This window comes from Schistocerca piceifrons, chromosome 4 (assembly GCF_021461385.2).
Source record: "Schistocerca piceifrons isolate TAMUIC-IGC-003096 chromosome 4, iqSchPice1.1, whole genome shotgun sequence".
In the NCBI taxonomy this organism is placed as follows: Eukaryota; Metazoa; Arthropoda; class Insecta; order Orthoptera; family Acrididae; genus Schistocerca; species Schistocerca piceifrons.
In genome coordinates this window covers 49,379,228-49,399,612 of record NC_060141.1, presented here as the reverse complement: position 1 = coordinate 49,399,612, position 20,385 = coordinate 49,379,228, and the positions used below count along the sequence as shown (strand labels likewise).

At 44.1% G+C, this 20,385-nt stretch overlaps 1 protein-coding gene and 1 non-coding gene across 2 annotated transcripts in view; one reads left to right on the top strand and one right to left on the bottom strand.

Annotated features, from left to right (window-relative positions):
• The window catches only part of LOC124795584, a 571,616-nt gene that overhangs the window by 225,523 nt on the left and 325,708 nt on the right, over positions 1–20,385 (bottom strand). The window lies entirely within an intron of this gene.
• Positions 6,138–6,221, top strand: Trnas-gga. Its single transcript is given in 2 exon segments — positions 6,138–6,177; positions 6,187–6,221. It is a non-coding gene; the product is annotated as a tRNA-Ser (tRNA).

Below are 20,385 nucleotides of genomic sequence, written 5' to 3'. Positions count from 1 at the left end.
CCCCGATCGCCAGTCTTTACCCCAATGTCCTGGACTGAATTCCAAAGCTCTCCGCTGTGTCTCATGAAGCGACGGCATGTGACATTGTTGGTGGTTATCCGTCCGATGGATGGGGGGCGTTGAACTTAGCGACCCGCTTGGTGCTATTCGCGAGGAGTAGGCTCCATGCCACCACTGGATTTTACCATCTCGCTTCTCTCACCTTTTCGAACACGAAAACGATACGACACTACACATTTACAGTCAACTACACTTAACAGACACACCACAACACAGCTCTCAAACTTCGCGAAGAAAGCGTTCTGCGGGCGCGGAGGGTACGAGGCTGAACCTGCCCTTCGGTACCTCCCAAGCAACGATGCCGCACGACTTTACCTGCTCCCACCTATTACGCAAGACTGTTAATAATGTACAATTTTTTTGGAAATTTGTGGTAAGGTCTTACGGGACCAAACTGCTGAGGTCATCGGTCCCTAAGCGTACACACTACTTAATCTAACTTAAACTAACTTACGCTAAGGACAGCACACACACCATGCCCGAGGGAGGAATCGAACCTCCGACGAGGGGAGCCGCACGAACCGTGACATGGTGCCTAGACCGCTCGACTACCCCGTGTGGCCCAATAATGTAAAGAGCAGTTGTAAATGCAGTGTTGTTGCTGGTTTCGGTTCGAAGTCTGGTTTGATGCCATTCTCCATGCTACTCTAACTTGTGCAAGCATCTTCATCTCTGAATAACTATCGCAACTTACATCCTTCTAAATCTGCTAACTGTATTCATCTGTTGGTCTCCCTCTACGATTTTTACGCCCCTCCCTACACTTCCCTGCAATACTAAATTGGTAACCTTTGCTGTCAGAGAATTTGTCCTGTCAACCGCTCTCTTCTCTTGGTGAAGCTGTGCCACAAATTTCTTGCGCTCCCCAGTTCTATTCAGTACCTCCTCATTAGTTAAGTGACTACCCATCTACTCTCAACATTCTACTCCAACACCACATTTCGAAAGCTTCTGTTCTCTTTTTGTCAAACCTTTTTATCGTCGATGTTTCACTTCCATACATGGCTACACTCCAGACACATGCCTTCAGAAAGGACTTCGTAACACTTACATCTATATTCGACGTCAACAAATTTCTCTTCATTAGAAATACCAGCATACATTTAATATGCTCTCTACTTCGGCCATCATATGCAAAATGTAGCCATGTTAAATGAGTGGTTTAGTTTCTTACTTTGTCGGTCGACTACGTTATTAGAGACGTTTGAAAATTTCCGCAGGCCTAAACTTGTAACGCCGGAAATGCATATCCTCCTATTTCCATCTATTGTACTATAATTTGTTTTCCTTATTTTTGCTACCTGAATATATGATATTTCTGTGTCTTTACATATTGTAATTGTTTTACTATTTGTATATATATATTTATGCATTTATGTCGATGTATAATTGGTTTGTTTCGTAAATATTATTTGTATTTTTACGCTGGGTCTTGCCTAGGGAAAACTGCTATCGAACGATTACATCGATAGGTCGTGTGAAGAATCAGAGTGTGTAGGATCTTTGGTAGTGTTAACTCTGCCGCGTGGAGCGCGGGCAGAGCAAGAGAGAGTCTGGCTGGGGTAGCGAGTGGAGCAGGTGTGTTGTGTGACGCTCCCGCGAGTTGCCGCGCGTTAGGGGTTGGGCAGCATGTGATTGCGCTCGACTCGCGATAATAGTTTCTGACATGGTGTCGCGGACGGGAAGCATTAGCTGGCGCACATCAAGAGCCCGTTTCGTCTGGTGACCGTGTTGAGAAGAAGGCGCGCCAACATCCAGCTTCTGCAACAGCGACGGCCGACAATGAGTGACTGTCGCCACCTCCTCGATCGACGGCTTCAAACCTTCAATCAACCAACAAGGAAGACTGGAAGCACGTAAAGTTTCAGAACTGTACGGCAGACCTCAGCTTTTCAAATTGTTCCATTTGCCTCGCAAAATTACAGCAACTTAGCATGAACCTTTGTTGCTCATTGTCCCAATTGCATTACCAAGCAGGGTCCCTTCCTTTTCTGAAATCAACCCGAGTGTCGTTGAAATTCAAACGCCAGCGTAATTCCATTTCAGTGCTTTAATTTCGAAGTTCTGTTTAAGTATTCATAGCTGGCTACAATATTTAGATTACGCAAGCACAAATTAAGAGTGCGAGTTTTGTTACCGTAGTTTAGCTTACCTGTGACTGCAGCTCAGCTTGGTACGTACTAAATCTTACTATCGTTAATTGTTCAGAATCATTTAATTCAAGTTCAAAGCTAAATCTCTTATTTCCAAATTGCGTAGATTCAAGTAGCTTTTGAAATGATTGTTGAGGTAGTCCAAGACTAACCGTATTTTACTGAATTTCGATGTGCTTAAGAAAGAAAGCTTCTTATTAATTTCAGTCACTAAATTAACTTTCAGTTTTCCGGTTTTATTAATTCTTTTGCTAAATTAAGTCAGATTGCTGCGAAAGTTATTACTTCTGACAAACTTTCAGTTTTCACACTACACGTGTCAACCTTCAGTTGCCACGCTTCTAGTGCTAATTATATGTGTAATTACCTTTCTTTTTCAGTTACTATAGTAACTGTCCTTAGGACTGGCGACCGTAATTTCCCCCAAATCTCAAATATCTAATTACCACTAGTTAATTGTTAACGTAACGGCCGCACATTTACTTTCTTCATTAACTTTACCCCATTTCAAAATTAATTTCCACCAGTTTCATTTGCATTTTTCCTTTCATTTAGATGTAACCCTTTCCTCCCTCTTTACCGACAGATTAACTTCGGTGACGATTGCTTTTCCCAAATTTCCATTAGGTACACGCGGTTTAATTTTTCACTGTCATTAAGGACGATAAGTGAGGGGGAGGTTACAAACTGATTGGAATGTAATACACTACGAAGTAAAGATCATTTGTATAAAGAATCTGACCGCCTACGGTGGATATTTTAAATGATTTAATAATTCGGAAATTGCGTCGAGTCTGTGCACCCGCCAATGAAGAAACTACTTGAGATTCCTCTCAATCATTGAGATTTTACATGCTTAACGTCAAATATCTAGCACATAAACTCATGTGTACAGTAATCAGACGTCTGAAGCTGTTTTATACATGGGAGTCCGATTCTTTACAGAATCAGGGAGACGGGGGGAATCGTTACTCATATGCAAGAGCTAGTTAAACGAAGACATCGTAAGCAACCGTTTTAGTCCGTGAATTACTCTGCCTTTAGATTCTTCCAATAGATCTGTATCTGGCACTTATCTCCTTCACAACTATATTTGTGTGGTCGTTCTACGTTGAGAACTCACTCTGGACGGAGAAGCCTGGTTTATGAAGGTCCTCACTGACGCCAGTCACTGATCGCCAATATTGCAGCCAAGAGATACAGGATTTTTACGTTAGGTTTCTTTATACGCAGAGCCTGAAGCCAAACTCTGCATTGGCAACGATCATCTCCGCGTTTCTTAACTGTGTCATCTGGAAACAGGCTCACAGCGATGCAGGTGTCATAACGTGGGTCATGTGTGCAGGGCATAACAGATCTACACCGAACAAGTTGGAAGTGTTCGAAAGGACGTCTCGGGGATTAAAATGAGGGTCGGAAGTCGCATCTGGGAACGTCACTCAACGACGGTATTGATCGGTAGATTTATAGGGACCACCTCTTGCAGCTAGAATACCTATTCGGCAGCCAAGTGTGAGATTTTATGTTGATGAGCTCGTAAGTGGAACTTCTCGCAGTTATTCTGACACCGTTCAGGGTGTTTAAGAGCGTTGAAAGCGTCCGTGGCTGCCACAGTACTACTGCTTGTGGCAGGCGTTGGTCAGACTTAACTTTGACCCTCTGTAGCTTCAAGGAGTGAGTTTCCTGACACGATCCTTATTCTCCATTTGTTTCTCAAGAAACTGTATACACTCCTTCGAAGTACGCTGGTGCCATTTTCACACACAGCATTTCATTTTATCAGTTTGTATAGAACTCAGTCAGAACGTTAATTTTTAAAAAGTCAAACACGAAACTATTCTGCACGTTCAGTTAGATCTATGTTATAGCGCAGCAGGTACCAACATAAAGAAACACACAATTTCATCTCTGAAGGCTCTTGCACCGTTGTACAAGACCATCTTATCACTTTCCCATACAGGAAAGGCACGGATGAAATTAGAACTTGGCTATCCTAATTGACATTTCATATGGTTTACAGAATTGAAATCCAGGTAGTCCCCGCGTACTTCCCTGAGGAAATTTCTTCGCCAATTCTTAACAAAATAAGATATTGATGAAGTCTGAATGTCCCGATGCCAACTTTGATTCTTCGAATATGTTGTAAGGATTTTTGAGGAAAAGGATTCGGAAATGCTAAGGAAAATATTATTTAAAGAGTTAAGTGATTTTTAAGATTGCTCTGGAACATATTATCAGACAAAGGAGGGACTTTGTTCTTCAAAAAAATTCACAGTTACAGGAAAATGATTCGGAAATGGAGGGAAAATATTACTTGGAGAGTTAAGTGATTTTTAAGATTCCTCTGGAACATATTATTATCGGATAAAGGAGGGGTCTTTGTTCTTCAAAAAGCCCACACAATTACAATCTACGATTTCTAAAGCGCTTTTTACGTCCAGTACTTTCTCTTACTGCTTTTGGTTCGCAAACACGAACTACAGCCCACTAATCTGAGAGGAAATACGATTACGAAGCGGAAGAGGAAGAGTTTAGTGTTTAACGTACCGTCGACAACGAGGTCATTAGAGACGGAGCACAAGGTCGGCTTAGGGAAGGATTGGGAAGGAAATCGGCCGAGCCCTCTCAAAGGAACCATCCCGACATTTGCCTGAAGCGATTTAGGGAAATCACGGAAAACCTAAATCAAGATGGTCGGACACGGGTTTGAACCGTCCTACTTCCGAATGCGAGTCCAGTGTGCTAACCCCTGCGTCACCTCGCTCGGTGAAGCGGAGGAGGATTAGCTCTTTGCACTGAAAGCACAAATTCCGGTGTTATAGGACCACTTGTGGCTGACGATAACACGGTCTTATCATTATCAAATTAAGGAATCGTTACATTAGGCAAATTCGTCGCTAGTGGGGAAGGACGGGACACTGTATCTGGAAAGGTGAATACAGCACCCAGCAGCAGAAGATAGGATTATGGTAGAACAGTCGAACCCACTTCACCTAGCTCATGGCCAAAATGACCTACATCAGTTACAATTACTCACTTTTTGAAACATTACTGTGTCTGTATTTATGTTTGTTTGTTACTGATCAAGAAAACTGCACTCTTTTGAACCTCTTAACGTCAGTTCACATTTATGTTCTTCAGGTACTTCAGAGTGTGAGAGGACACACCACATGAAATCGCGTGCTACTCCGTCAGAAGCTGCGATGAAGTTCAATTATTTATTAACTAACAAATGTAGTCAACATAAACTAACTTCAAAAGTTGGGCCGAAATTGTGTAACCAGGTCTCACTCTTGGAGCAATGCTGCAGGTCTCTCGTTGACACAATGGTTACATGGGATCGGAGCTACGCTGGCGCCTATCGTTAGGCAGCCCAGCACGGCGCAGTCACAGTGGTGGGTGGGACGCCGCCCGCAGCCGACAGACCGGATGGAATTCCCCGCGGATGCAACAAGCTGCTGGCGGCTGGCGGCTGTGCGGTGTCCGCGCTGTCGGGCTGTAATGCCGGCCGTCACGGCAGCTCCCCTGCTGGCTCCGCCTCAACAGGTAACTCGGCACGGCTTCCCCCGAGGTGCACTCACTCACCTTACGCTAATCCCTGCTCACGTAAACGCCGTTTTCTCGATGTTTAGTCTGAATGTATTCTGGCTTGTACGTTTTACATTTACTACCTGTTTAGATTCAATTGCATTACTATTTCACTGTCAAAGACGACATTTTCTACGTGTTTGCATTCTCTATGAGGAACATATCTTTCAGTGTTCTTGGCTAGTACTGTGTCCACTGTGATTGTTATTGTCGGTTACGGTTTGGTGACAGCCTGGTAGACCGAAAACAAACTAAATAAATTAATACTACAGATCCAGTGGTCGTCAAACAGCGGCCCGCGAAGCACATGTGTGCGGAATCGACTATACGTGGCCGGCCCGAGTGGCCGAGCGGTTCTAGGCGCTGCAGTCTGGAGCCGCGCGACCGCTGCGGTCGCAGGTTCGAATCCTGCCTCGGGCATGGATGTGAGTGATGTCCTTAGGTTAGTTAGGTTTAAATGGTTCTAGGAGACTGATGACCTCAGAAGGTAAGTCCCATAGTGCTCAGAGCCATTTGAACCATTTTTTACTATGCGTGCGGCCTTATTTTATAACAACAAGGCTTTTCCCCGCAGTTTCGCTCGTGTACGTGTTCGACGTAAGTATTACACACATCTCCTCCTCCCTCACTCTGCTCATCTACTCTTCCCCTCTCCCTCTATCTCTCTTCCTCCCCACCTCTGTCCATGTTCGCCTCCCCATCTCTGTTCATCACCCTCTGCTCCTCCCCCACCCTGCCGATTCCCTCCTGCCTTCCTCTCTTTACCCTCTCCTCCTCTCCCATATCTCTCTCAATCCATTCCTCCTCCCCCCCCGAATCCCTCCCTCTCTCTCTGACCATCTCCTCCTGTGCACACTCCTCAATTCACTATATTCAACACCTCCTTCCCGCTCACTTCATCGATCAAATGCTCCCTCTCCCTATCCATTTCCTCTTCCTCCTCTCTCTGTTCATCCTCCTGCAACCCCTCTCTCTCCATCCCACCCCTCCTTCTTCCCACTATATGTCCATCCTTCGGCGCCCCCCCCCCCCCCTCACTGTCCATTCCCTCCTGCCCTCTCCATCTATCTGTCCTTCCCTCATTCCCCTGTTCCCTTATCCTTCCTGTCCCACCCTATCCCTGTGTCCATCCTGTCCTCTATCAATCCCGTATTTCCCCTGGGTCATACCCATTTGCACATGTAGCCCCTGCAAAAAGATGTTAATGAAGCAGCCCACAACATGCCTCTTACGTAGCACAGCTTATATGCAAGGGGTATGGAAACCCTTTTTTTCCATAATCTGTAAGCTACCATGAAAAGCAGACAATATAACAGACTGATACTACTCCAAACAACATTCCTGTTGTGCTGGGCAGCCAACATGCCAGGGGCTGGAAAACAGTTTCTTGCCCCTTAGATGTAGGTTGTCCTATGAAGGAGGTCAATATTATTCCCATACAACACATCTTGCAGAGCAGCTTATATGGCAGGGGCTTAAAAACCACACGGCTGTATCTCTGTAAATATTACGGCTAAAGCATTATAAGCCCCACTACATTGGTCCTCTTCAGCAAAAAGTTTGTGTGTCAGATTTGGCCCAGTTTGGTTCAGGGACCTGGCATGAGTTCTTACACATACAAACACACTGACGTTAAGAGGTTCGAAAGAGTGTAGTTTTCTTGCTCAGTAGCAAACAAACATAGATACAGACACAGTAATATTTCAAATCGTGATTAATTGCAACTAATGTTGGTCATTTCGGCCATGTGCTAGGTGAAGTTGGCCACTTACCTTTGGGGTCAGAGGGGTAATTTAGCGCAGCCAATGCGGAGTCATAGGGATGTGAGAGGCGAAATGTTATTTTGTTTGTCTACCAGCACTGACATCTTATGGGGGCATGTGACTCGTGCCGATCAGCTACCACAGAACAAATTTTGACACAGAAGCAACATTTTATTCGTGAATGCGCGTTACAGAAACGGCCTTCTTCAAATACAGTACATATTTGTAGCAAGGAATATGAAATTAAGGCAATTGGTAGAAGAAAAATGACATTCAAAACATTTAGAAAACATTTCTGATCATGTCTCATTTTGCACAATACATTTAAAGATAAGTAAAATTACTGTTAATAATCAATAAATTGTCGTCTAGAAACTGAAACCAGAGACTCAACTCGATCATAATTTGTTGCCAATGAAACATAGGTGTTGTCATTCCCTTTTACTGTGGTGATTTGGTTGGCTGTGTCGAAATGGGAATCACAACTACCTTAATCTTTCATTTGTCTGCTTCGACACAGCAATGAACAGTCGTGTTTTGCCTTATTGTACCTGTGGCACCAAATCCCACCTGTTTAATTTAGTTCTACAAATAGATAATATGAACTAAAAAAATTATCAGAATATATACAGCTGTTTGGGTCAGCGACACACACTAGTATTTCCTTCAAGACTAGATTTCGCTAAGTTTGAGAATCTTCAGAGACAGCCTTCCAACAATACTGATAAAACTTGTAACAAAAGCTATCACTTCCATAGCCAAAATTTATACCCAAATCTAATGGGTTTCCCTTTTAGAAAATGCTTCAGAGAATGAATATCATAGTACCTGAGCATCATTTCATCGATCGAGAAATTTTCATCGAAATTCCCCACTCCTGTAAGTTTTTATTCACAGTGACAATCAAATTTCTGACATTGAACACTCTATCACTTTCGTTAGCACTCGCTTCATTATTATCTACAAAATGAAAGATTGGTTTTAGTCCAAGGTATTTATGTGATATGGCACTTTTATAAGGTTTTACCATCAGATTATGTTCAGACCAATAACCTCTCTGTTTGGGCAAAGTGTGTTATCCAGATAAAACGAAGAAACCGATAAAAACTTTCAGTTTGTCTAAACTTTCAGTTCGTCTACTGAGGTACAAGACTGAGGCCTGTTTTCCCACTGTTTTGCATACTATTCAGTTTCTTCCATATTGCTATTTAGCAGCTCAGAAGTAAGCAACTTCTCAAAAAGGTCCAGTGCCTTATAACCTTACAGAGGGTTCACAACATTTTTAGGGTTAATTTGTGCCAGACTACTTAGGTTGCCAGAACTGTAATAAGAATCTGTCTCAGACCATACTACTGCTGGTTCACTTTTTTGTCATTTTGGAAGAACGATTCTGCAATTGTGACTGAGCCTTGGCACTAGATGAAGATGCTGTAGAACAGCTCGGAACGTCGTCCTCCAGCATATTGATTTCCACTGTTCCTGAACTATCCATAGGACGGCCTGTTTCATCATTATCGAAACTCTCCTCATCTGTCAGTTCATCGACATCATGTGGTAAAGCAAACTAGCATACTACAGCCTCCTTGGCCAATCTGAATGTTTCCTACCGATACATATTAAAATTTCTCAAAGAAATGGTGACTGAGTGGGGTATTATAACACCCGAGCAGTAGTGGAGCAAAGATCGTTTCAGTCCAGTTTGTTAGTGCAGGTTGCCTACATCAGGGGGAGGTATGCACTCAGGGGCAAACCTACTGTTCCCCTTTGATTGACAGGTTAAGTACCTGTCAATCAGAACTTTTCCCACTACTCTCAGCGTCCTATTTATACGACACAATTTTCCAATCAAATTTTTTAGTACGAGATTATTAGTTTTTGTGCTCGGGTATGCTGTCGCCAGCACACCAGGAGGCAAAGAGTTTGTAAGAAGATCGATAACAGGCGCTGAATCAAGCACGTCCATCAAGAGAGAGGCCAAAGACAAACTCGCAAGCAATGAGCCGGCAAACCCCCACGACAATCAGTATTTAGATCGCCGCTGTGGACTGGAGGGCCCAGTCAGAGTCACAGTCTCTAGGTCAGAGTCAGTCACAGACAATCAGCCCAGTCGCAGTTACAGTCGTTGTCTCAGTCACTATTCTAGTAGACGTCTGTCAGCGCACGTCACCGGCTACGAGAGTGTAGTGCAGGCTGTTCCAGCTCGTGGGCTCCGTTGTGAGCTGTGGAGCGCTCCCTGCTCCAGGGAGCAGTGTCGCTCGCTACGACCAGTCAAGTGGGCCGGCACGCCGGCACGTGGCACGGCTGGCTGAGGCAGGCGGCAAGGCAAGCGTTTTGATGTGCCAGCTGCGTCTTACAAGATCGACAACCTCACACTCTTAGCTGCTAAGACGTGGTGACGTGCAACACCAGGAAATACGATCTTCAGGAAATATATACGAAACAGATGTTTTACAAGAAATTGCATTCTAAATTTATTGGGCCTCTGTAGTTTGAAATTTTCTTTTCATTGCAAGATCGGAAATGTCAGGCGTTAAAGTGTTCGCAGCGTTAATGCGGAGGATGGCCTTCATTGTTGCATCCTGAAGAAGCGATCGTTCCTTACTTTATAACTGTTTTCATTGCTCAGAAAAGCTGCTCATATCAAAACGTAGATCCCAAACATGCACATGATCTGAGCGGCATTATTGTGAAGTTTGGGAAATGTTTTTTCTGTAATGAACACTACATCGTGACAAATACAACGTGTTGTAGTACCTCTCTTTCAACAAAGTTGAATTTTGCAAATCAATATTCTCCAATTGAAGTGACGATGACAAGTCATCGGTGGAAACTGAAAAAGGAGTGCTGAACACCTTAAGTTCCATTTCCAAACTAGTGACGTTTCGGAATCGTGTTTCAAACGGCGAACGGTCCAGACACTTGGAGGATGTCGTCCAGGATACCGAGCAGCATACATAGCACACGCCCGCTGGGCATTTTGATCACAATAGCCATACCTCAACACGTGATGAGCTGCTTTAAGTTTTCTTGGTAATCGCCGAAAGTAGTACCTTCAGGTAGTTTTAAAGAAGCAAGATGATTGAAGAACGTTAGATGTCCATTACTCATCTGCCTCTCAAATAAACGTAACTTTTCCATGAACACTTTGATCTGGTCGTGCATGTCATCGATTAGCTGCCCTTTGCCCTCCAATGACAGATTTAAATTATTCAGATGCATAGTTATGTCAGCTAGGAACGCCAGGTCTGATATTCATTTTATATCTTTCAGACAACGCATTTCTTCCCCTTTCATTTCGAGAAAAGGGGTATTTCCTCAATAATGGCAAAGAAAACATCAAGAATTTTTCCCCGACTCAGCCAACGAACTGTACTGTGGTAAGATATATCCCCATACTCCGCTTCCACATCTTTCAGGAATCCTTTGACGACGCACAAAATTCACACACTTCACGACATCTTTCATTACGCCACCTAGCTCTACTGTTTCGGCACACAGTGCCTCTTGGTGCATCACGAACTATGTTGCATGTTTTGATACCCTCCGTATTACGAATCCGTTTTTAAACATACGTCTACTGGTATGCCGTTCTTAAGCCTGGCTACCAGTTCTCTGCGTGCAACGCCTTCTACCTGACTGTATTTAATTCTGTATATTGTACCTCTTCGCCGAATTAAATACTTTATGACATACTAAACACTGCGGTCGACCATCCCTCTCATTGAATAAAAAGGTATCCTCCAATAGAGGTACAGAGCTCCCGCGGCTAGTCATAGCTGTCATTGAGCACGGATTATTACGGCTGCATGCGGCCAGGGGGCAGTGAGTTCGCTTTCCCCCTGCACGCGGGCTCCGAGCTGCCGCAGTGAGCGCTCCGGAGCGCTCCGGCTCCCTGGAGCTCGGTTGGAACAGCCTGGTGTAGTGTTTATGGCAGGTATTGTACTTCACCTGTAGTGAGGCTAACTGGACTATTACGAGAGAGCTTGTACCACAACACATGGAATAATTTAAAGATAAGTAGCCTTCTGTTCTGGTAAATAAAGAACCCTGTTAATAGAACAGTGCAGTTGCGTTGTATGAAGAGAATACCGGTCACCAAACAACATCTTCTCCTTGATTCCCATGGTACAAGACTAGACACTGTCAAATGCAAGTTTTCATCCGATATTTTATACAGGGTGGTCCATTGACTGTGACTGGGCTAAATATCTCACGAAATCAGCGTCAAACGGAAAAACTACAAAGAACGAAACTGGTCTAGCTTCAAGGGGGAAACCAGATGGTGCTATGGTTGGCCCGCTAGATGGCGCTGCCATAGGTCAAACGGATATCAACTGCGTTTCTTTAACAGGAACCCCAATTGTTATTACATATTCGTCTAGTACATACAGAAATATACATGTTTTAGTTGCACCACTTTTTTCGCTTTGTGATAGATGGCGCTGTAATAGTCACAAACATATGGCTCACAATTTTAGACGAACAGTTGGTAACAGATAGGTTTTTTAAATTAAAATACAGAACGTAGGTACGTTTGAACATTTTATTTCGGTTGTTCCAATGTGCTACATGTAACTTTGTGCACTTATCATTTCTGAGAACGCATGCTGTAACAGCGTGATTACCTGTAAATACCACATTAATGCAATAAATGGTCAAAATGATGTCTGTCAACCTCAATGAATTTGGCAATACGTGTAACGACATTCCTCTCAACAGCGAGTAGTTCGCCTTCCGTAATGTTCGCACATGCATTGACAATGCGCTGACGCATGTTGTCAGGCGTTGTCGGTGGATCATGATGGCAAACATCCTTCAATTTTCCTCACAGAAAGAAATCCGGGGACGTCAGATCCGGTGAACGTGCGAGGCATGGTATGGTGCTTCGACGACCAATCCACCTGTCATGAAATATGCTATTCAATACCGCTTCAACCGCACGCGAGCTATGTGCCGGACATCCATCATGTTGGAAGTACATCGCCATTCTGTCATGCAGTGAAACATCTTGTAGTAACATCGGTAGAACATTACGTAGGAAATCAGCATACATTGCACCATTTAGATTGCCATCGATAAAATGGGGGCCGATTATCCTTCCTCCCATAACGCCGCACCATACATTAACCCGCCAAGGTCGCTGATGTTCCACTTGTCGCAGCCATCGTGGATTTTCCGTTGCCCAATACTGCATATTATGGCGGTTTACGTTACCGCTGTTGGTGAATGACGCTTCATCGCTAAATAGAACGCGTGCAAAAAATCTGTCATCGTACCGTAATTTCTCTTGTGCCCACTGGCAGAACTGTACACGGCGTTCAAAGTCGTCGCCATGCAATTCCTGGTGCATAGTAATATGGTAAGGGTGCAATCGATGTTGATGTAGCATTCTCATCACCGACGTTTTTGAGATTCCCGATTCTCACGCAGTTTGCTACTGATGTGCGGATTAGCCGCGACAGCAGCTAAAACACCTACTTGGGCATCATCATTTGTTGCAGGTCGTGGTTGACGTTTCACATGTGGCTGAACACTTCCTGTTTCCTTAAATTACGTACCTATCCGGCGAACGGTCCGGACACTTGGATGATGTCGTCCAGGATACCGAGCAGCATACATAGCACACGCCCGTTGGGCATTTTGATCACAATAGCCATACCTCAACACGATATCGACCTTTTCCGCAATTGGTAAACGGTCCATTTTAACACGGGTAATGTATCACGAAGCAAATACCATTCCCACTGGCGGAATGTTACGTGATACCACGTACTTACACGTTTGTGGCTATTACAGCGCCAGTGGTCCAACTAAAACATTCATATTTCTTTACGTACTACACGAATGTGTAATAAAAAATTGTGGTTACTATTTTTAAAAAAACGCAGTTGATATCCGTTTGACCTACGTCAGCGCCATCTAGCGGGCCAACCATAGCGCCATGTAGTTTCCCCCTTCAAGCTAGAAGATTTTCGTTTTTTGTAGTTTCTTTCGTTTGATGCTTTTTTGTGAAATATTTGGCCCGGTCACTATTAATGGACTACCCTGCATAGCTGGCATACAGACTTTTAACATTCAAATACTAAGTAATTTAATTTACTGACTCTTCTTGTACGACTTATAGTGAAACAGAAAGCCAATCATGTGCACAGGAAAAAATTCAGTAAGGCTGACATAAAAACATATAAAAACAGACTGAGAAACTTGCTCTCCAAACTGACGAAAGTTTCAGCTGAAAGTGTGGAGGAAACAATGAAAGCAGACAAAAATTACGCGGAATTCATTTTTGCATGATTCAGCAATGTAAGGAACTTTCCTATAGCTAGGACGCTGGGCGCTAATGAGTTAACACTATTGGTAAATTAATATTTATAAAGGAACTGTGGGATAAGCGAAACGATCATATCGTCCGTATTCAACGTTACCCGTCAGTACTCATGTATGTGTGCAGCTCTAATTCGCTTCTAAAATAGAGTCTACAATGAACTGGGACAGTTAATTGCTGCAACGATTAGGGTCTGACCATTTCAAACATGATATATGCATCGACATTCGCGACACCGACGAGACTCGTGGTTTTAAATACATCAACGCAATGGAATACTTCTCTAAACTATACGCCGAGAGGCAGGGGCGTTGGAAGACTAGGCACTGGAGAACAATAACTGATATAGTATAATTACAGTCAACTGTAGCGCATTCTAATTAATTTACATGTCCTGTTAATTCCAAGCAGCGGAGCTATTAATGAAAGACGGAAAAAAATCCGTTATCTGATTTATTTCTGTGGAAGCGAGGCATTATTATCTTATTCAGCACGCAGCCGGTCTACGCTGAAGTCTGAGAGGTTTTTTCCGACGTTGCCAAGGCAAGCGAAGCTATTACTACACACATTTCGTGCCTCATCAAGAGTTACGACCCATTTCGTACGGCGTCCTTATCTGACGCAGACAAACTGCTTTCTGTCTCAAGGGAGCAGCGTCCGAGCTTTTAATAGTGAGAAACAGACGAGGTAAAAGCATTCTGTTGTGTTTTCATCCTTGGCAGATTTGTTTTGTTGGTCAAACCCGACGTCTGTTTCGTGCATCTCTCCATTCCTGTTGCTTACAAACCGTGCGCTTCGTACAATGGGAAATACAGTGAATTTCACATCACCGATTGTCTGCATTATGTATCTCACATCTATCTCTGCTCTTATGGTTCTTTCCATTGCCTTCGATTCAACTACAGATTGTCTAGTGGCTTCCAGAGGCAACAAACATTTAATTTCCAATAGTTCATATAATTATACCCTCTCTTCACAAATTGAAAATGCTATCATACAACGCTCATAAAGACGTAGGATATTATTACATCACAGGTTTAACCACTAAGTATTAAAGTCATAAACTGAGACAGTGTAACTCATCGGCGAGCAAATTTCCGAATATAAATTCATGCAGTACTTGAGAATATGAGTACTTAGCGACATCCAACAAATTGTACCCGTAATTTCAAATCTTTTCAAAACTTTGTCGCTGACAGCTCCCAAAAAATAACGAAGGGGAGTAAGTTTATCGGTAACCGCAATTTCCGTGTTCTACATTTACATCTACATATATACTCCGCTAGCCACCAAGCGGTGTGAAGCGCAGGTCACAATTCGCGCCAAAGTCATATTCCCCCCCCCCCCCCCCCCATCCCTCTGTTCGACTCGCGGACCGCGCGAGGGAAAAACGACTGTCCGAACGCCTCAGTACGAGCTCTAATATCCCTTATATTTGAATGGTGATCATTGCGCGATTCGAAAGTTGGTGGTAATAATATATGCTCTACATCCTCGGCGAAGATCGGATTAGTGAGCAGCCCCTTCCGTTTAGCGCGTCGTCTATCTGCAAGTGTGTCCCACTTCAAACTTTCTATGAGATTTGTAACGCTTTCGCGATGGCTAAATGTACCAGCCACGAATCTTGCCGCTCTTCTTTGGACCTTCTCAATCTCTTGAATAAGACCCAACTGGTAAGGGTCCCATACAGACGAACAATACTCTAAGACTGGACGAACTAACGTATTGTAAGCAATTTCCTTTGTTGAAGGACTGCATCGCTTCAGAATTCTACTAATAAACCGCAATCTAGAGTTCGCCTTGCCCGTTACTTGCGTAATCTGATCATTCCATTTGAGATCATTTCGAATAGTCTCACCCAGATACTTGACGCATGTTACCGCTTTCAAAGACTGGGCATTTATTTTGTACTCGTACATTAATGGGGATTTTCGCCTTGTTGTACGCAGTAGCTTACACTTACTAATATTGAGAGATAACTGCCAGTCGTTATACCACGCAATTATTTTCATGGCAGCAAGTTTCAGCATAGTGTATCACGTTTTAATTTATTACTTGTTTATTGATAACTCTAGTCCCAACACATGTTGCAGGCAGTATCCACACATACCACTAAAGACACCTACAAAATTATATACTCTACGGCAGATTTTATATAGAAAAAAGTAGCTTTTCATAAACAAATAGACAACGACGGGAAAAAATATCAACACCAAAAAGATATTACTGTAGACAAATGAAATTTCGGGAAGCCAGTTGTGTAGGTAACATATTTGCAAGATAGCAGGTTCAAGAAAGCCCGAGAAAAGCCACAGCAAACGTGAAACCCTGTTACATTAGTAACTGGTGTAATAGTCAGAATGTTGAATGCAAGCATGCACTCATTGTGCTGTACAGGTGCCGGGTGTCTTTTTTTTGGATGGAGTTCCGTCCCTGTTGCACGTGATCGGTCACTACAGGGATTGCGGCTATTGCTGTTTGTGGACGACGCATAAGTTATCGTCAGAGGATGTCCCATATGTGCTCGGCTTGAGACAGATCTGATGATCAAGAAGGCCAAGGCAACATGCCGGCACTGTGTACGGCATGTTGGGTTACAACAGCGGTTATGTGGGCGAGCGTTATCCTGCTGGAAAACCCCCTCTGTAATGCTCTTGATGAACGGCAGCATAACAGGTCGAACCACCAGCTTGACTTACAATTTTGCAGTCAGGGGATAACCAGGAGAGTGCTCCTGCTGTGATACGAAATAGCTCCAGGTGTACCAACAGTCTGGCAGCACACGGACAGGAAGGTCTCAGCCCATCAACTGGCCCCCTCCTACCCGACACCCGGCCATCCCTGGCACCGAGGCAGAACCAGGCTTCACCACAACACACAACAGACCACGACCCTGAGCTCCAATGAGCTCTCGCTTCACGCCATTTCAGTCGCAAATGACGCTGGTTTGGTGTCAGTGGAATGCACGCTACAGGGTGTCTGGCTCGGAGCTTTCCTTGAAGCAACCGATTTCTAACAGTTCTTTGTGTCACAGTGCTGCCAACTGCTGCACATGGCCGTCCGGAGCCCTGTCTTCTTGTGATTGTACGGGGTTATTACAAATGATTGACGCGATTTCACAGCTCTACAATAACTTTATTATTTGAGATATTTTCACAATACACACACATACAAAAACCCAAAAAGTTTTTTTAGGCATTCACAAATGTTCGATATGTGCCCCTTTAGTCATTCGGCAGACATCAAGCCGATAATCAAGTTCCTCCCACACTCGGCGCAGCATGTCCCCATCAATGAGTTCGAAAGCATCATTGATGCGAGCTCGCAGTTCTGGCACGTTTCTTGGGAGAGGAGGTTTAAACAATGAATCTTTCACATAACCCCACAGAAAGAAATCGCATGGGGTTAAGTCGGGAGAGCGTGGAGGCCATGACATGAATTGCTGGTCATGATCTCCACCACGACCGATCCATCGGTTTTCCAATCTCCTGTTTAAGAAATGCCGAACATCATGATGGAAGTGCGGTGGACCACCATCCTGCTGAAAGATGAAGTCGGCGCTGTCGGTCTCCAGTTGTGGCATGAGTCAATTTTCCAACATGTCCAGATACACGTGTCCTGTAACGTTTTTTTCGCAGAAGAAAAAGGGGCTGTAAACTTTAAACCGTGAGATTGCACAAAACACGTTAACTTTTGGTGAATTGCGAAATTGCTGCACGAATGCGTGAGGATTCTCTACCGCCCAGATTCGCACATTGTGTCTGTTCACTTCACCATTAAGAAAAAAATGTTGCTTCATCACTGAAAACAACTTTCGCACTGAACGCATCCTCTTCCATGAGCTGTTGCAACCGCGCCGAAAATTCAAAGCGTTTGACTTTGTCATCGGGTGTCAGGGCTTGTAGCAATTGTAAACGGTAAGGCTTCTGCTTTAGCCTTTTCCGTAAGATTTTCCAAACCGTCGGCTGTGGTACGTTTAGCTTCGTCGACTTCCGCGGGCTACGCGTGAAACTTGCCCGCACGCGTTCAACCGTTTCTTCGCTCACTGCAGGCCGACCCGTTGATTTCCCCTTACAGAGGCATCCAGAAGCTTTAAACTGCGCATACCATCGCCGAATGGAGTTAGCAGTTGGTGGATCTTTGTTGAACTTCCTCCTGAAGTGTCGTTGCACTGTTATGACTGACTGATGTGAGTGCATTTGAAGCACGACATACGCTTTCTCGGCTCCGGTCGCCATTTTGTCTCACTGCGCTCTCGAGCGCTCTGGCAGCAGAAACCTGAAGTGCGGCTTCAGCCGAACAAAACTTTATGAGTTTTTCTACGTATCTGTAATGTGTCGTGACCATATGTCAATGAATGGAGCTACAGTGAATTTATGAAATCGCTTCAATCATTTGTAATGGCCCTGTACATACCTGTGACCACCGCTGCCAGCAGTCATGTACAGTAGCTACATTCCTGCCAAGTCTTTCTCCCCACCGCAGAAGGAACATCCAGTTTCTCGTAGCACTATTACACGACCTCGTTCAAACTCAGTGAGGTGTTTATAATGGCGCCTTTGTGCCCTTAAAAGCACACTTGAGTAACATCGACTCAGTACGCCCGCCCAACCTCATAGGTAACTAACTCTCACGAACGTTACAGAGTGTATTTGAGGTTCAAATGGCTCTGAGCACTATGGGACTTAACTTCTGAGGTCATCAGTCCCCTAGAACTTAGAACTACTTAAACCTAACTAACCTAAGGACATGACACACATCCATTCCCGAGGCAGGACTCGAACGTGCGACCGTAGCGGTCTTGCGGTTCCAGACTGCAGCGCCTTTAACCGCACGGCCACTTCGGCCGGGAGTGGTGCTACTATCACCATTCTTATGCGATTGGCATGAAATTGGAACAGACATCATCTTTCAAATGTAGAAAAATGCCTATCAACTTCCGTTTATGTCAAACAACTCCTTCCTGGTGTTTTTTTTTTTTTTTCATCGGTGTATTTTCGTTATTATATTGGACTCGCATTTGGGGTTTGGTTCCTTTGAAAGGACACAGCACACTTCCCTTCGCATTCTTTCCCAATACGAGCTTGTGCTTCCATTCAAACAACCTCGTCGTCGACGTAAGTTTAAACTCTAATCTTCCTTCCGTGCAATTACTGCAACGAACACAAGGCAACCAAGAGAAAAAGAATTTTTTATTTAGAGCTTCATGAAAATTTATAGCTGTCACAAAATAAAAAAAAAATACCGAGTTACAGTCGACGAAAAAAAAAACAAAATACAGGAGAGCACTGTACGATCTATGTCGACACACTATTATCTTACACTTTCCACCCGATTGGCAACGGCCTCGACGCAGGGGATACATCGGTTCCCGGGAAATCACCGAAGTTAAGCGCTGTCGGGCGTGGCCGCCACTTGGATGGGTGACCATCCACGCCGCCATGCGCTGCTGCCATTTTTCGGGGTCCACTCAGCCTCGTGATGCCAATTGAGGAACTACTGGGAGAGCAGTGTGCTGACCACACGCCCCTCCTATCCGCATCCTCACTGAGGATGACACGGCGGTCTGATGGTCCCGATGGGACATGATTGCGCATTGACTCACTTTGGTATTCGCCTTCTGCTATTCGATATGAAATGGCATATAACTATCAGTTATAAACAAAATAGTCCTTGGCTGCAAGGATAGTAGTTTCTCCCACACTCAGCTTGCATCCCAATTTGTGAAAATTTCATGTGTATTTAAGCAGTACTTACCAGTATAAAGTGGTGAAGTTAATTAAGTTCCTACAGATCCAATGCAGTCATTTTCCATACCTAGAAAACAAAAAAATTATTATATTTAGTGAAATTGCACATATAATCTTCTTTTAAAATTGGCGTCTACACAGAAAGACTTCACCACAGCTAATTAGATATGTGTATGGTTAGTCGTTTTTAATGCTGTCTAGAGGATCCACGAAGGCAATTTAATTGAACGACCAAGTTTTTCACTAACTGGAATTAGCTTTGCCGCCGTCACGTAAAACAGAAGGGGACTACAAGGAGGACACTGGCTGCCTTCTCTTCCAGTGAAGACAGTAGCCTTTTTTAATTAATAAATCAGAGTCCAGGTTACTGGAGTTTAGGGGTAGTGCCTCTGAATACTAATCGAAACGTTCTGGATTCCGGGTTTCATGCCAACTACTGCTGACATTTGGAACTGAAAAACACTATAGTCCGATTGAAATTGCTTAACAGTTGACAGTTCACGCGCTGGAGCTGGTTTCTTCCAAGCAGAGCGCTCAACGCCACGGCAGGATCTTTCGCCGTTGCCAAATGGCCACTACAATTTGTCAGTTCACGTCCAAATCATTGCCCGGCATACTTCGTTACTGTTTGGATCGCGAATCACGGGTGGTCTGGCACTTTTATTTCGTATTGCATCACACATGATAACCACACCAATAACGACACACACACACACACACACACACACACACACACACACACACGC